At 34.5% G+C, this 18,989-nt stretch overlaps 1 non-coding gene across 1 annotated transcript; it reads right to left on the reverse strand.

The window, feature by feature from the left end:
- Positions 1–996: 996 nt before the first annotated feature.
- Positions 997–1,103, reverse strand: LOC145077454 (small nucleolar RNA R71). The gene has a single exon (XR_013693197.1). It is a non-coding gene; the product is annotated as a small nucleolar RNA R71 (small nucleolar RNA).
- Between the last annotated feature and the right edge of the window lie 17,886 nt (positions 1,104–18,989).

An 18,989-nucleotide genomic window follows, 5' to 3' on the forward strand; every position in this document is an offset into this window, starting at 1 on the left:
GGTACACTGCCTATAAGTGCATAGTTAGTTAAGTTTGTTAGGTTATAAATATTAAAATTAGTGAGTACTTTTGTGCACATCAAGTTTTTGGTGCCGTTGCCGGGGAACGGCTTAGATTATTAGTTTATTTAGTTGCATTAGATTAATCGACCCCTTTTTGTGGAATAAAATCTGCAAAAAGGTTAATTATTTATTTAGCTTAGTTTATTTTTTTTTCTGTTTCTATCACAGAGTTCACGACGTGAGTTTTAATAAACTCACGACGTGAAAGCTGAGATTTCAGTTTTTAGTTTTTCTTATTTTAGTCCAGTTTTACGTTTTTAGTTTAGCAAGTTGCAGGAGTTCATGACCAGAGGCTCAAACACACCCTTGGTGCCACCACTTGAAGATCCCGAGTATGCAATTCACAAGAAAAAGATGCCCTTGCAAGAATTGAAGTCAGCTTTTTCAAGGAAGTCGGGAAAGAAGACAGGAGAGTCAAGTTCATACGCGAGGCACAAGAGCAATATTGAGCACTTGGATCAAACACCCGTCCAAACCGAGTCCGAATACGATACTGAGCCGGAATTTGAAGAACACACGAGCGAACCCGAGAACGATCCAAGGAACGAGATGGCAGCAATTGAAGAAATGTCCATGGGAGCTTACAAGAAGCAGATCCGAGAAGATGTGGGTCCCGGTTTAGTCCAACCCGCAATACCTGCCACTGCCACAATCGAGCTGAAGGGACACATATTGACTGCACTGAAGGACATCACATTTTTCGGGAAAGATCATGAGGATGCTTTTAAGTATCTAGATGAAGTCAATGACATTTCGGACTACTTCAATGTCCCAAATGTCAACAGAAACACAGTCTTGCTTAGGATGCTTCCCATCACTTTCAAAGGAGCTGCTAAGGAGTGGTTAAAAGCACTCCCACCGGGTACAATCACCACTTGGGCTCAAATGCGTGAGCAATTCCTGGACCAGTTTTGCCCGCCATCCAAGATAGCCAAACTCAAGAAGGCAATAGCCAACTTTGAGCAACAGCCGGGGGAGTCACTATACGAAGCATGGGAGCGGTACAAGGGCTTGCTCAGAAATTGCCCTCAGCATGACCTAAATGTGCAGCAAGAATTGTCAATCTTTTATGATGGGGTCAACGTGATGACAAGACAACTCCTTGATTCTCAAGGACCTTTGACAAAGAAAAATCCAAAGGAGGTCAAGGAGCTAATTGAAGAATTCGCGAAGCATTCTCGCGAATACCACAACCCGAGGCAAGAAGGAATCAAAGGCGGAGGAGGGGCCCCAACTGAAGAAATAGCAGCGGTCATGGCCATGCTGAATAATATGGACCGCAGGATAACACAGATGGACCAGTCGATACATGCCATAAGAGTGGGTTGCGAGAGATGTAGTGGTCCACACTTGACCAAGGACTGCAATGTAGATAAGTATGGGAACAGAAAGGTTCAAGTGTGCTACTCTAGTGGGGATAAGTTTGATGAGGACTGGAGGAAACCGAAGAAGGAGTGGCTGCCATATGAGGAGTATAAGAAGAAAAAAAGAAGAGAAGTATAGGCAGACAGGTCGAGGCCTTTATCAAAAGGAGCAGCCACCAGCCGAGAAGAAACCCGACCTAGAGACCATTTTAATGAAGTTTATGGAAGCTTCGGAAAAGAGACACGATGCCACTGATTCTGCCATTCTGGAACAACAAACTTTGATAAAGAATCAGCAAGCCTCCATCCATAACCTTGAAGTACAATTTGGTCAACTAGCCACTCTATTTAATGAGAAGTTCTAGAAGATATGTACGCGGGTGAAGGAATCATTTACGGGAACGGTTATCTACAACTCACGACGTGAATTTCTTACTATTCACGACGTGAATTTATGGATATCAGCAACTATATAAATATTTGACCATTACGAATAGAGGCACCTTTGGGCAGAAGGAAGGAGTTCCAGAAGATGATTTAGAGTGAAAGAAAGGTTCTGGAAGAAGGTCTTCAACATCAAAAAGAATAAAAGGTCTATATTTTAGTTAAATAAGAACATGTCTTTCATTATTTTTAGTTGTGTTGTTTTAGTTGCTATGATGAGCAGCTGAATCTAGCTACTCTTGTTTAGCTAGATGAAGCTTTAAACTTATGAATAGTTCAATGTTTATGGATTAATTTTAGTTGGTAAAAATTGCTTGTGTTTGATTTGTATAACCTAGCATGCTATTGTTTGTTTTTCTAATTGCTTGATTGCATGTTCTGTGTAGCTTAGTGACCATTAAAATGCATGAACTTGTTTACCTAATGATTTAGTGAACATTGAATTGTTAGAGATAGGTTGACCAATCTTAGTTAGTAATTAGAATAAATAAGCTTAGTTGTGCTAGAGAACGTGTATTGTGATCATAATTGCGTTTATATAACAAATCTTACATAACATATTCACATTCATAATTAGTTCTGTGTTTAATTATGTGTGAACATACATGGTTTGACATGAATTAGTTAATTATTGGTAAAGTTAGAACTAAATTACTAATACAACTAAAAAACCAACTTAATAATCTGTAATTATTAGCTAGCCATAAGGGAGAAGTGGATTCAAACTAAATAAGAGTGTGTTTTTATTTTGACTTAAGTTCATCTGATCTTGTAAAACCAGATAAAACCCCTTTTAAACTTGTTAATAATTAGGTTAATTTAATAGTAAGTAAATTAATTAGTAACACCGTTCCCTGTGATCTACACCCGACTTACCCAAACTATACTGTAATCTGACTAGGTACACTGCCTATAAGTGCATAGTTAGTTAAGTTTGTTAGGTTATAAATATTAAAATTAGTGAGTACTTTTGTGCACATCAGTACTGCTTTTATGAATTGGATCCATGGTTTACCTAATATAATATTATAGGAAAACAATGTATCAATTACACAAAAGCATTGTATAGAATTGATCCCCTCGATGTAGATAGGTAACTTGATCTCCCTGAGCATGTGCTTTTTTTCACCACTGAATCCTATCATAACCGAGGACCTTTTAGCTATATCAAATTATCGGATGTTCATCCTTTTCAGCGCATCTAGGAGTATGATATGGACTGAGGATCCTCCGTCGACAAGGATATTTTAGACAAATTGGTTGGCGACAAAAAGAGTGATTACCAATCCATCATGGTGGGGATCCTGAATGTCTTCCAAATCTACTTCATCGAATGTGATTTCCTTATCGTTCGTGACTGACGTATTCTTCCAGGGTCTTTCTTCTTCTTCTATCTTAGACACATTGGCATGTCTTTTTTCTACAAAATAAGAAGTTCCACAAATGCCAGAACCTCCAGATATAACATTACTTACATTGGCGTCTGCAAGAGGGTATCCCGGTTTTTCTAGGATCTTAGGTGGATCCTGATTTTTCTCTTTGGATCTTTCGTTTCTTCTTCCTAGGATCTCTTTGAGATATCCTTTGCTTAGGAGGTAATTGATATCCTTCCTGAGAGCTATACAATTCTCTGTAATGTGGCCAAACGCTTTGTGGTATGCACACCACTTATACTTATCCTTCCATCCGGTGGACTTTCCTCATTTCTTTGGCCACCTTGCTTTGTCTTCGAGATCCTGCAAAGCGTAGATTATAACTGAAACATCCGCAGAAAAACAATAATCATAAATGTTGGGAAAATCTTCTTCTTCCCCTTCATCCTCACATGCATTAACTCTGTGATGGTGGGGTTTGGAATAAGGTTTTGACTTGTAGGATCTTTGGACCAAGGAGTCGGCCTTCCTATTGGGGTTATCATATGAGTAAGGAAGGTTGTTCCTCTTCTGGATCTCTTTGTCATTTTCTAGCTTGATGAACCTTAATTCTCTTCTCCTGACCTCATCCATCCTTTTGCATGGGGTTATTACAAGGTCTTCATAAAAAGGGGAGTCCTTCTTCAGATCCATTTTGAAAGCTTCTACAGCGGTCTCTATATCGATGTTGGGGATAGTCAAGTCTTCCTTACAAAACCTATTCACAAAATCCCTAATGGATTCCTTAGGATCCTGAATTACTCGATAAAGATCACCAGTGATCCTTTCAAAAGTTCTATTACAAGAAAACTGATTGTTAAAAAGATTAACTAGATGTGGAAATGAAGTAATAGAGTAAGGAGGAACATTAAGTAGCCATTTTAAGGTTGATTCCGTGAGGGTTGAAACACTTTCATAGGCAGGCTTCCTTCAAATGTGAGGGAATGGGGATGATCTCCATTCTTTCTCTGTATTGTGTCACATGTTCTTCAATATCCATAGTCCCGTCGTAAGGTTTCATGATGTGAGTTTGGAAACATTTTGGTACTTCAGTATCAACTATTGCAGCAGTAAATATCGAGATCCTGTGACTAGTGGGAGATACTTCGATTATAGGCTGGACTATCCCCGGTACACTTGAGATCATTTGCTTTAGTTGTTAGAGTTCATTGACCATAGTTGGACTTATTCCTGCATCAAGATTTGTAGAGTTAGTATTGGTGGTGTTACTATTAAAGAAGTTACCAATACTTTTGTTACTAGGAGTATTGAAGGTTTCATCAAGATTCTAGGTCACAGGAGTTTGGATGTTTGGGATTGTTCTCCCAGTTGATGTAGTAATGGATGTTGGAACTGTTAATTCCGGACATTTTCCTGATCCTAGATTGTCGAAATTCAGGATCCTCGGTAGTAGGATTGAAGGTGCCGCCTCCTGAGGTTTGCAAATCTCTTCTCTTATTCTTTCCACTTCCTTGAGTAGCGTTCTGTTGTCTTCCTGTTGCTGAGCCACCTACTGTATTAATGTCTTCAACATGGAGAAGAGTTCGTTACTGGAGGCCAAGGCAGAAGGATCCTGGGATCCTGGAGCAACGAGGGAAGTATTTTTCTTTGGCGCATCGGAAGTCTTCCTCTGGCCAGGCAGTCTACTTGGAGGAGATAATAGATTTTTTGGAGGAACTGAGGGAACATAAATCCATAACTTCCATCTCACTCGGCATGGCTACTTTTGCATTATTTTTTTGCATGCATTTCACTACACATATTCCATAACTTTTTAACTATTGCTTGTATTCTTTGTAGATGATTTAAGTTTTGAATTGTTTACCTATTAGATCCCATGTAAAATTACAGATACTTAAAATTTTGAGAAACTGACTCATGAGAGTAACCAATTGTTGATTTTATTCACATTTGGTCCCTTTTAATTTTTTTGTACGCAATATATCATCTAACTTGTTGTTTGTGTTCACCATAACCTTTTTGACCGATTATCACATGCGATAACCGGTTAAAAGGGTTATGAATAACACAAACAAGTTAAATGGTATATTGCGTACAAAAAAAAGCTCAAATGTGAACAAAATCAGTAGTTGGTTACCATCATGAGTCATTTTCCCATGTATTTTCGAGGTTTTTTTTTACTGATTTAATTTTTAAAAAATAAAATAAAAAGCCAGATGGACTAGGTCTAATCGGGAAATCAGAATCAAACTGGATGTTTTCTTTTTTAACAACCAAAATAAAAACTTAGAGGAACTAAAATACAACAAAAAAAAAGTATGAATGGTTACAAACAAAATAATTGGTTGGCTTGCAATGATATTAACCATTTTATATTGCTGACTAACTATTTACTAATTATTAATTAAAAAAAATTAACCATTTTATATTGCTGACTAACTATTTACTAATTATTAATTAAAAAAAATAGCTTTCCTGGACCTAGATGGACGAATAATCAAATCATTTTTTGTCAAGTCTAGTAGTTAGGTGAATTTGTGAAGTAAAAGGATTGAAAAGATAAAGGGTAAAAGTGGAACAAACGTGCGGGGTGAGGAAAGTGTATATATAGCAATTGCGTTATACGCAAAGGGCACGTTCAAACTTTTGGTCACGTTATTCAAGTCATCCAAATTTCAATTTCTATCCTTTTTATTTTATCAAAACTCATACACTTTCTTCATGACAAAGATAAAACGGTATTGAATGCTTTTAAATTTATCTACCAAATATCAATCTAACTACAGAAGGTGACAAATAGACAGACGAGTTAGTATTGTCAAAATTTTAAGTATTTGTTTCTCATTTCTTGATAAATTATTATTTTTCCCATTAGAATTTTAAGTATTAGTTTCTTCTATTTTCTTAACTTACAACCTTAACTAGTGACATTTGGTTCAACCATTTTATTATATAAAAAATATATATAATAGTAATGTTTAGTTTTTGAAAGTTCTGTATTATTTTTCTTTTTTGTATTTTATAATACTATAAAGACATATCTATATGATTAAAGAAAAGAAAAAGAGTTTGTTAAACAATATTGTGGATTTAATAACTTCACTAAATGTTTTTTTTTTTTTTTTTTTAAAATCGGTTAAAAGTTGGACTTAGAATCAGCACTTGGGCCGTTTTAAGTATATATTTTTGAGCCGATTCATATTAGAGTACAATGGCCCAACTCCAAAAGTAATGTTTATTATACACTAAGACCAATGATAACATAAATCAACCGGAAGGATAACACATTTTGTTAGTTAAGAAAGTAAATTATGATTTAACCTCTAATGGAATCAGAAATATTCTGATATATTCGTTACGAAAATACAACACGTTATGTAAGAAATATGTTTTTTTTGGAAGAATTCATTTTCGGATTTCTATATCTATTTAAGAAATTCACTTCAAGATATTCATGGATTTAGTTGTGATCTAAAAATTTTCTCAATTTTATCTTTTTTGAATAAGTGTTTATATTAAAATATACTAGAAAAAACTAAAAAAATGACCAAAATAGTTGCAAAGAAATAGTCAAAACTAGGTTTTATAACCAAAGAAACATTTCAAGTTTGCGATTTCTATAAACATCATCAATTATAATCATCAACTATAATAAATAAAGATCTATTTTGGCACATATCAATCTCTCATAAGTTTTGACACTTGTCATTTTATCATATTTTTTAAATTAAATAATATCCACATGTCAGTTTATAAGTTTTTTTAATTTTTAAAATTAAAAAATCATATAATACTTATATATGTAAAGTATTAAATGTAATAAATATAATACTAATTGTAATTAATTCGTTTCTTGTTTTCTTATTTCAAAATTTTATTTAAAAAAATACTTAATGTTTAATTTTGACATTTAATTTTTTTAATCAACCTGTATAATATACGGATTTTACACCTACTGTCAATTAAATAAAAGTGAAACTATAATATCAAAACTAGATTTCTTTGATACTTCTACACCCAAACATCATGAAATTATAAAAACTCCAAAATGGCCCATATAGAAATCATAATGGTCGCATACAAAGTCGTACGTTTTGTACTAGATATAGCCAATGAAATCTACCCATATAAACAAGTATCCAACAAAGTTCATATCAAAGAAAATGACTTAGAAGGTAATTATTTTTTGGTTTTATTCATGTTTGCAACTTCTTTATTATTTATATTTGAAAATTTAACTTGTTAAATATGTTCACATGTTACCATTATTACATGCTACTTGTTAACTATATTTATATATTACCATTGTCACCTGTTATAACATATAAATAATTAAATATCATGATAAGTCATTTTTCCCACTTTTAGTAGCGGTTTTATTTTCATATTTTTTTGTATTATTTTTCCAAACGTTATTTTTTAAGTATCCATAATGATTGATTATTTATGCAATTTATAGTCTTTTAATTTTGATAAATCAATTTTCTACTAAGTTATTTTTAGTAAAAACTTACTATCATAAATATTACTCACTTATTGATCAATTTTAAACTCTATTTTTTAATTAATAAATATTTTTTTTTATGAAATATTCTATACAACATCTTAAATTTTTTTCTGTTGTTTTTAAGTATGCCCAATATTTTTAAAATATATAGTGTCTAACAATAAAATTAAATAAATTAAATATGTAATAATATGTATGGAGTGTCTTTTAAAAAAATATTATATAGCAAATAAAATACAAAAAAACAATATAATGTAAATGTTTTAAAATTACTACAACTTTTGTATACTTTTTAATTAAAATATTATAAACTTTTTAATTTTTAATACAATGTTCTAAATTAGTAATTAACAAAAATATTTTAAATATTATAAAAAAGTATTAAATTTTCATACAAAATCTATGTAATGTTTTAATAATGTTGTAAATGAAACTTTACAAATAGTTATATGAAAGTTATAAAAAATTGTATAAAAATATAAAAAAAAATTAAAAACTTTTAAGAAAAATTTAAAACATTTAGAAAATATTTGGTTTAAAAGAACTTGTTTGAAAATTGTATGAAAATATTTTTTTTTAAAGGTAAAAAAATATATAGAACAAATTACACGAATGGTCCTTAATGTTTTGGTTTTTTTCCTTAATGTAGTCCTTATGGAACTTTTTTTCCTCAGATGGTATCTACGGAGCAAACTTTGCATACAAATCCTCCCTCAGATTGTAATTTACATGTCATAAGCGACCATGCCTAACATTTCAACACTCAAGCAAATAAGCTGAACTAGAACTTGCATTATTCATTTCGTTTGTCACCATTACATTCAATTTGAACATGCCATTCAAGGCATATCCTTTCTCCACAAACATACCATTTTTAGACAAAACAAACTTGTCTGACTCAAACACAAGCTTAAAACCAAATTGATTCATCAAACCACACAACACTAGATTCTTATGAAGTTCAGGAGCATACAAAACATCCCGAAGTTTCACATCTTTCCCGAAGTCAGTTTTAGAATGACATCACCAACACCAGTAATATCTGCGGTAACTGCATTTCCCATGCAGAGCTTTTCACCAGCTTTAACTTCCTTATAGGTGTTGAAGACACTCTTATCATGACACACATGAAGAGTAGCCACCGTGTTAATCCACCACTCCTTTGAATTTGTATTCATGAGATTCACTTTAGAAACCATAGCTGTGAGATTAGTTATCATGGCCACCAACTCCATGTTATCATTCACCATGTTTTCTTGATGGTTTTCCCACTTATGTTGCAGGAACTCCGAAGCCTTGTGACCTGATTGCCCATAGTTGTAGTACTTGAACTTCTTCTTGAAAGTTCCTGCCCTGGGGCCTAAGGTTTTGCCCTTAGCTTTCCCTTTGTGAAGTCCCTTGCTTTTGCTCTTGGAACTTTGACCAGCTTCCACCATATGAACCTTAGAAGATTCAACTTCACCGCCTTTCTTCAAGGACAATAGATTGTCTTCTTCAATGCGAAGACACACCACCAGTTCCGTCACATACATCTCTTTTTGCTTATGCTTAAGGTAGTTTTTGAAGTCTATCCAACCAGGAGGAAGCTTTTCCACCATTAATGCAAGTTGGAATGACTCATTAAGATACATCCCTTCTGTATTGTTATCATGTATGATGACCTTAAGATCTCGGACTTGACTCATAACAGATTTTGATTCAACCATTTTGTATTCTAAGAACTTAGCAACAACATGCTTCTTGGTACTAGCATCTTCTCTCTTATACTTCCTTTCTAAAGACTCCCATAGTTCCTTAGCAGTTGCAACGTTACAATAGACATTGTAAAGTGAGACACATGGAAAGTGTTGTGGACTTGACTAAACTCCTCTGGGAGATCCAGTCGATAAGCCACCTTGCAACCCTGGAAATGATCCTCAATCGCAAATCCCGGTACATCTTGTTGGCCCCCGCGTGAATAGAGAAGCAAGACTTATGAGCCTCCTCCAAAATAGTCTGTCTGAACCCACCAGATATCGGAACTTAGACCCGACTGCAACGGGTCAATAATCCTCGACTATCCTGCACAAACCGGGTGTTCTCACCCCTAATCCTCTCAAGCTTCCAGTTCTCCTGACGCATACCCTCTGCCTGAGCTTCTCGGATCAAGCTCACAAGTGGAGAATCAACCGATATCCTCATACATGTCGCTGGTGTAGAAGATCCAGCTGACTTGCGGCTCAGGGCGTCTGCAACCACGTTCGCTTTACTGGGGTAGTAAAAGATCTCATAGTCTTAGTCCTTGACTACATCCAACCATCTGCATTGTCTCATGTTCAGGTTCGGCTGATCCATGATGTGTCTCAGGCTCTTGTGGTCCGTGTATAAGGTACAACGGACCCCACAGAGATAATGTCTCCAAATCTTAAGAGTGAATACCACCGCTCCCAACTCCAGATCATGAGTTGGGTATCTCGTCTTGTGCGACTTCAACTACCGAGACGCGTAGGCTATCACTCGTCCTCTCTGCATGAGGACTGCTCCCAGTCCCGTGATAGATGCATCACAGAACACAACAAAGTCCTCAACTCCTTCCGAGAGAGTTAAGAATGGAGCCTCGCAAAGTCATTGTCGGAGGGTCTCAAAGGCCCTTTGTTGCTCAGGGCCCACCAGAAATCCCCCCTTCCTCGTCAGACGAGTGAGGGGTACTGCAATCTTGGAGAAATCATGTATGAATCTCTAATAGTACCTAGCTAATCCCAAGAAGCTCCTCATATCCGAGGGAGATTTTGGAACCTCCAACTGCTTAACCGCCTCGATTTTGGCCGGATCGACCAAAATCCCCTCCTGGTTAATGAGATGTCAAAGGAACTAAACCTCTTGTAACTAAAACTCGCACTTTGAGAACTTGGAATAGAGTCGTTCTCGTCTCAAAACTCCCAATAACTCTCGTAGATGCTCCTCATGATGCTCGCGGGTCTTGGAGTACGCCAAGATATCATCTATGAATACAATGAACGAGCAATTGAGCATCGCTCTGCAGACCCGATGTTGGATTAGTGTCTAAGTCCATAACTATTTTGGTATGTACTTGACCCGATGGTGCGTGGTCCTTTGGGTTGCCTTCACCAAAGCAACTTGATAGGATGAATTATGAAGAGAGAGAGAGGATTAATTATGATTTATTAATATATTATGAGAATAATATATTAAAGGAGAAATCATATTGTTTAATTAATATTAGTCAGTAATTAATTAAGAATTAATTTTGTGGCTAAAAGACATTAATTAAACTTAAGGGACTAGAACTGTCAATTGTATGATAGTTGAATATTGGGGTAATGGACTCCATATTAGAGGGGTTGATGAATTCTATGGGGAAACCCATTAGAAATCGTCCTAGGCCTCTAAGGAGGGAGTCCATGGGTTGCTTAGGGCCTAAGCAGTCAAATTAGGGTTTCCTTGTTAGATAACCCTAATAGCCTCACTATTTAAGGATCCCTAGAGCACCAAAAACGTGGCTAAGAGTTTCCTTAGGGTTTCCACACGTTTTTGGGTGCCTCCTCTCTTATCATTCTTCATCCTCTTGCTCTTGGTGTTTGTGAGCCATTAGAGGAGTGACACTTGTGACTCTAAGCTTTCTAAAGCCTTTACAAGGAGGATTTGAGTTGTTATTGCTATATAACAACAAGAGGTATGTAATCTAATCTTCTTGGTGAATTTCGAAAATAGTATGACTCATTAGGGTTTTATTATGTGTTCATAATGTTGTGTATCTAATAGTGAAAACATAGATCCAATTCTAGGGTTGCATGCACACATAGGATTGTTTGTATAAACCCATCAGTGGTATCAGAGCCATTGGTTAACTTGTTTTCAATTAGCTTTATTCAAATGTATGAACTTGACATATTAGGGTTTATAGCCAATAAACCCTAGGAGGCTATAGATTTCGAGATTAGGGTTTCCTAACCCTAATTTGCGAAAATATCATGAAAAGGTTTTATGAATCCTTTCCATTAGTCCAAGATTTCGAGATCTAGGGTTTGCAAACCCTTAGATTTTGAGATTAGCCTCTTTCCCAAGATAAGATCCTATATTTTAGGGATTTGGATAATCTCATATCTTGTAATTATCTTTTAATTGTTAAATATGGTAATTAAAGATCTTGAATTATCCCATCCCTTATTTTCGAGATTTAGAGAGGGATTCAAGGGATTAGGATATCTTAAATGTATAAATGGTAATTATCCTCATGATCTAGATAATCCCTTGTGATTTAATAATTTAAATTAATTGTTTAATTTATGGTAATTATTAAATCAAGAGTTTTAATATTTAAAATTTTAATTTAAATGTCTTAAATTCGAAAATTTTAAGTGAGATTATAACCTAATTATTTTGAAAAGTTTCAAAAATTGCCCTCAAGTTTTGGAATTTAAATTGTTGATTAATAGTTAATTTTGAAAGTATAAATTCCAAAACCCTAATTTTGAAAAGTTCAAAATTAAACTCTTATGGTTTTATTAAATTAATTAAGTGTATAATTAAAAGAGAGTTAATAAATCCATAATGATTTTGGTTAATTAAAAGTATAATTTAAACCACCTAGTATTTTAAAAGTGTAAAATACACCCTTATACTATGTATAACATTAAAAGTTTAATATTATATATGTATAACTAAAATGCTAGTCTTAGCGTTAGTAGGCCTTATTCATGAAGCCAATCTATAAGGGGGTATAAGGTTATGGCCTATAAAATGGCTGTTTAATGGGTGTCCACTCTCACCTACCGCTTCCTTGATTGGTGGAGGGTCGTTAGTCGAACGGGTAGGATAGGGCAAACTCTTGCATTAAAAGTATAATGAAGTATAAAGTAACTAAAAGTTTTACAAAATTCCCAATCTTAGTTACTTTAGGAAAAAGTGAATTGATGCAATTCCATGAAATTACACTTTGTGCCCTTGCAAAGATGTTAGTGGAGCGTGTGTGGTTAACCGGCACACTAAATGGTTCTAAGCAAAGGTAGCAAAGGGTGACTCAATGTTTGTCATAGTTCGGTGAAGTGTGTGTGGTTATTCACACCCACTTTGTGATCCTCGGTATCCCAGTCACAAACTAGAGGGGGGCATATCGAGATTTAAACATGCCATTGAAAAGTTCAATGAATCTCAAAGGATCTAGGAGTTTTCATAGATTTAAAACTTAAATTTCTTTTTCGTTTTTCATGGTGGAAATTGGTAAATCGTCATTTACCTACCTTCAAATATTCTGCAACTAGATTACGGCATCCCTTTTCTAGGTTGTAGCGTATTGTGGTGGGTCCTAGCCTTAATATCTCATTTGGGTGATTTATTAAGGACTCAATCAATCAACTAACTTGAATTTAGTTTCTCCCGTTTTGTAGATGTCAAAGTACGACAACTATGGTATTCCTAAATCCTGTGGAACAAGCTTTCCACATGAAGATGATATTCCACGATTCGATCGAGGAACAAGAGATCATGCTTCACTTCCTCCACCTCCTCCAATTATTCTCCCTAACCCACAAGTTCGAAGGCTTGAAAAGTTCGAGCTCACTCAAGCCCTTATGGCAAGTAAACATGGGAAACCTATGTGTGTACACATCTTAGAGATGAAGTCACACATTGAAAGGTTAAGGATGTTGGGTGTCGAGATTTCAGGTAAGTTGGCTGTTGACTGGGTTCTTCAGTAGCTTCCTGAATCATATAGTGAGTTCGTTAGAGAGTACTATATGATGGATCATGACGTGACCCTCATTGATTTGACCAATTTGCTTATAGCTGTTGAATTAGAAATGATTTGGCGAGCTGGTCGAGCAAATTTGTCTGGTAAATCAAACTCCCAAACTTCAATGGATATAGGCAATGGAAACGAAAGGCATGCCATGATCGAAAAGTTTGATCATAAGAGAAAGGCAAAGTCTAAAGTAGTTCCATGTGCTATTCCCAAAGAGTCAATTTTCTTTTCTTGCCAAAGAGAAGGGGCATTGGAGACGAAGCTGCCCTATTTACCTAAGAGATCTAAGAGATGGGAGAGTCAAACCTTATGGCTCTGCTTTTGGTAAATTCCATTAACTAACTCTTTTAAGTTCCTATTCTAGATTCTTAATACATGATGTGATAAGATTACATTTGATGTTTTGTAGAATCGAAGAAAAGAGAGGAAACTTAAGGGAAGAAGTGAGCGGAATCTAATCGTGAAGAAATGGATTTCGATCGCATTACTTAAAGATTAGATTCTTGAGCTACTACTTGGAGTTAGAATAAGATTGCTAAGAAATATGTATTAGCATAGTTTTTCAAAGAATTGCATTGTAAGGACAAATTTTTCCGCAATAAAATAAAATTTTGATTTTATAGTATTCATTTATCCTTGCGATGGCGTGTATCAAAAATTGATGTTTTGAATGTTTCTATTATTAGAAATAATGGATTTGATTCTTAATTATGTGGCAATGTCGAGAATTAACCAAATAGGGAGAGTTTCTCATCGCCCAAGTTTCAATTGGACAGAAACTTGGAATCATGCAACTTGGGTGCATGATGAATGAGATGTTTCATATTTGGAAATTAGACTGATTCGTTGATAAAGTGTCAAGTGAAGGACTAGGAGATCGAGTACACAAAGTTGTGTGTTGATCAAGTCCACCACAAGAGTAACAAAGATATTCGTCATGATTTACTAAAGGTTTAGTAAATATGATTATACTTATAAGATTAAGTGTAATTCTGAATTGATTGAAAGAGTTTAAATCAATAGCAGAACAAATAAGAAGAATCAAGTAGGCAGAAAGATAAAAGTTTCTCTATTCTAAGAAGAAGGGAGAGTACCTTTTATTATGTTTTATGATAGGTCTTAATGATTAAGAACCATATCTCAATTGATCCTCTAAGTGAGTCTTAGTACAATTGTATGTCTGATAAGAGGAATCAAGAATTGAAGAAATGCTTAAATCAAGAAGTCAATCATACTTCGTTCCTAAAACAAGTCTTAGAGTTAAGATTGTGACATTGATTGAAAAGTCTTAAGAAAGTTTATAACATTCATCAAATGTGGAAAGTTGTGATGTCTTGGATAAGACAAAGACCAACTAGGACCAATTTTGTGAAGTGTTTTTTCTTGATAAAGGCTACACTAACTCTTGAATATTTGTTTGTCGAGAAATGTTTATTGACAAGAGAATCTTATATGTCAAGGAGTCAGTGGGAGTCTTAATGGTCTTGAAAAGTTCAAGAACTAATCAAGAATAAACCTTATCGATCATCACTAGCACACGACTTGAGGTTCACAACCTATCGTGTTGACACTATCTTGTTTCTGTGCTGTCCCAATTAAGTTAATTATGCATGTGAGTTTTATGAGTTCTCAATTGAATGCATAAAAGGCAAGCACCTTGATCAATGAAAAGTACATTGATAGGAAAGGATGAGTTGCTTAACTGCTTGGAAGACATGGTGGGCACTCGTGTTACCATAAGGCAAGAAATCAAGATTGAGAAAGTTCGGTCCATTTGAGTTTGGATTTGTCGCAAACTTTGGTTTTGACAAATTCACATGGATAGGAACACATACACCATTAAAATCTAAGTGTCATAAGATTCCCTCCTTCATGAAAATGACTGTGAGGAAATGCTTTCACTAAGAGAGATTGTAAGAAGATAGTGATTGTGAAAATTGCATTCTTAAATTCGTTTATTGTTACGGTATCCCTTTCCATGATTCGAATTGTGAGATTTGGCAATTAGTCTAAATTGTTTTGACACACATATGAGCTATCTAAGGCAAAGGAGTATAAGCTTAGATAAAGGATTATCAAAGCATTAGGTATTAGAAATATGAACTTAAGAAATTCAATAGGTATTGTTTTTCTAGAAGTTAAGCTGTTTTCTGAATACATGTCAAAGCTAGTGGGAGCATAAGAGTTATGCTTATATGATAATAACCATCATGATAGTGGGAGCATAAAAGTTGTGCTTGTATGATTATTAAGGCAAGTATTGAAAGTTAGCAATATTAATTATAGAAAACAAGAGTTATACTTTGCAAAGTCGTAAGGGTTGAAAAGTTGTTTTGCTATAATTAAGGGAGAGAATATTATCCTTCATTTCAAATCTAAAGGCTTAGGTTGTGGAATGTTAATAAATTTAGTCAAGGATACATAATGCGTTCTCAAAATTTCTATTACGATTATGGCATCCCTCTTCATAGTTCGAATTGTGAGAAAGTGACACATTAAATATTATGGCAGAAGATTGATAAAGTATCGTATCTTTATGGAAGACATTATGCATCGTGTCCCATACGCTTCGGGTATAGGATTGATTGCAAGTGCTATAATATGTGACCATTCTAAAATTTTCCAAATGTCTAGCGCATTTAGAGGGAAAAATGACAAGAATCGGTTTTGACTAAGATAATTAAACAACTATCAAAGGACAATCCAAAGCTCGCTGAGGATTGGTCGCTTGTGAGTAGTTGGAAGTATGGTATTGGATGGACCATATCGACATTATTATGAATAGATAAGATTCTATTAAGACTGAGTTGTCATATGGCAATTATGGAAATGTTTCCATATTGGGAGTTGGATATTGAGAATCTGTATCTAGATTAGAAACTTTTATGCAAGAAATGATGTTCAAAGGAATGTTCTTTAAGTGAGAGACATCATATCTATAGAATTGTTTCTTATAGAGATTGGCCAAGTCTTGATGATTTTGAGCTATGACTTTACGAAAGAATCATTGCATAAAATGTTAGAATCTAGCATAAGTAACAAGAATTTGATATTCTTACACTTGTGATAGGGATTGGGAGTTGTGAAATGAGTATGATTGGAAATGTGTTCATTTGATCTATTTCACAAAGTAAGGACCATAGATAAACATTGTGTGCATGCTAAGAGCATGGGACAAGTGTAGTAAAAAATTCAAGTAAGAAGTTGATTACCCGAAACAACAAATAATGAGTAATCGATATGGTGATAAATAAAAGGTGTTTTATTTATACTCAAGGGTTTGGGACCATATAGGATTAGTGTTATTCTTGTGTTTCACTTTGCATGTTTTGAATTATTGAATAATTAATTATTTCAGAAAAATCGAATTATTCGAACGGACCACAATCGTTCATATGTTGGAAGTAGGTATGAATGAAGACTGTCGTGAATTGGTGTGTGGATTGTCTAAAGTGTATTAGACATAAGAAAATGTTTGCTGCAACGTTCATGAGTGCTTATGAATATGATTTGAGCATTGGATTAAACCCACGCTCGCTTGGATCACTTCATGGATTTTATCACGAGTGATTAGTGAGACGATAATATCTTATATTCTTGAAACCGAGATGTGTGAGTTGTATCTTGCGAGTTGTTTACACATTGATAATATGTAAACGCACCAGTAACTTGGTGTCATAAAACATATTATTGTTTGTGATTCGGTGAGTGAGTGCAAGCAAGCATTGAATCAAAGTTTATCCATTCCTTTTATCCAAAGTGGGATGAAAGCGATATATGTGGGTGCCTCGATGATCTAGTGATGACACCTAAGCGCTTGGCCAAGCCGGGACTAATTTGATGTGTTCAATTGTAGTCCGTTTTCAGTCGTCATAAATCGGAAATCGGGAAACAACACATAGACAGAGAGAATGATTTAAATCCATGTCTCAGTCTATACAATATCTAGAATGGAGGAATATATGATCTCTTACCTAAAGGATGTTGGAATAGTGTCTAAGGCTGCAACTATATTAGGTAAGTATTTGACCCGGTTGTGCATGGTCCTTTTGGGTTGCCTTCACCATAGCAACTTGATAGGATGATTTATTAAGAGAGAGTAAATATTATTAATATATTATGAGAATAATATATAGAATAATAATATTGTTATTTGATTAATATAAGTCATAGAATTAATTGGAATTAATTTGGTGACTTAAAGAGATTAATTAAATAAGAGGGTATAAACTGTCAATTGTTTGATAGTTAAACTTTAGACTATAAATCCATATAGATATATAATGGACGGATTCTAGAAGCTAGGATAGCTTCAAAATCGTCCAAGGTGATATCTATGGAAAGGATTTGGATAGCCTTAAGAGAAGATTATCCAATTAGGGTTTAGGTTGTAACCCTTAAGGAGTCTACAAGTATAAATAGACCCTATGGCTAAAGGAAATCGTCAGTTCATCTAAAGCATAGAAACCTTGGCCGATTTCCTCCCCTCTCCTCTCTCCTAAATCATCCTCCTTTCTATTTGGTGTTTGTAAGCCATTAGAGGAGTGACAATTGTGACTCTAGAAGCTCCAAGACAACAAGATCAACAAGGAATTCAAAGGTATGGTTCTAGATCTGTTTCAATGTTGTTATTATATCTAAATAGTCATTAGAAGTCTTGGATTCAAAGCATGTTTAATTAGAAATCCTAGATCCAAGCATTAGGGTTTTGCATGCGCACATAGGAAAGTTCTTATGGCTAAAACCCATCAGTGGTATCAGAGCCTAGCTTGGTTTTCATTAAATTGTTGCTTGATTAACTGAAACTAAACTGCAAAATTCGGTTTTTATGTTTCTGAGTCATGGACTCGGCGAGTTCCAAAGTGGACTCGGCGAGTTGGCCTGACTCGGCGAGTCCCTTTGTGCACTCGGCGAGTCCAAGCATCAGGAATGGCCAGATTCGGGATTTTTTCATAATTATCTTATGGAAACTTACCTTAATCATATTAGATCAACCCTAATCCGATTTTTTGATATATATGACTATTATCTTGATCTAATTAAAGGTATTTATCAACTAATAAAATATTTAATTTCCTTATATAATAATTAATTAATTATTTTAATTATTTTGGTAATTATCTTAAAAAGAAATCTTGAATAAAATCAAATATAGATAATTAGGATATTAGTTGTTAATTGGAATTATTTGTTATTTGATCCTCCATATTTTAAATGTTTAAAACTTGCCCTCAAGTTTTGAAATTTATATTTTGTAATTAAAAGTTTTAATTTAGACAACTTAAATTTCAAACCCTAGATTTTAAAAGATTTAAAATACAACCCTATACTAATATGATATTACTAGAATAATATATATATATGTATAACTAAATGCTAGTCTTACCGTTAGTAGGCCTCATTCACGAAGCCGATCTATAAGGTGGGTATAAGGTTGCGGCCTATAAAATGGCGCTTAATGGGTGTACACTCACACCCACCGCTTGCTTGATTGGTGG

The sequence above is a fragment of the Lactuca serriola genome, chromosome 9 (assembly GCF_051521515.1).
Source record: "Lactuca serriola cultivar US96UC23 chromosome 9, Lser_US96UC23_V15, whole genome shotgun sequence".
In the NCBI taxonomy this organism is placed as follows: domain Eukaryota; kingdom Viridiplantae; phylum Streptophyta; class Magnoliopsida; order Asterales; family Asteraceae; genus Lactuca; species Lactuca serriola.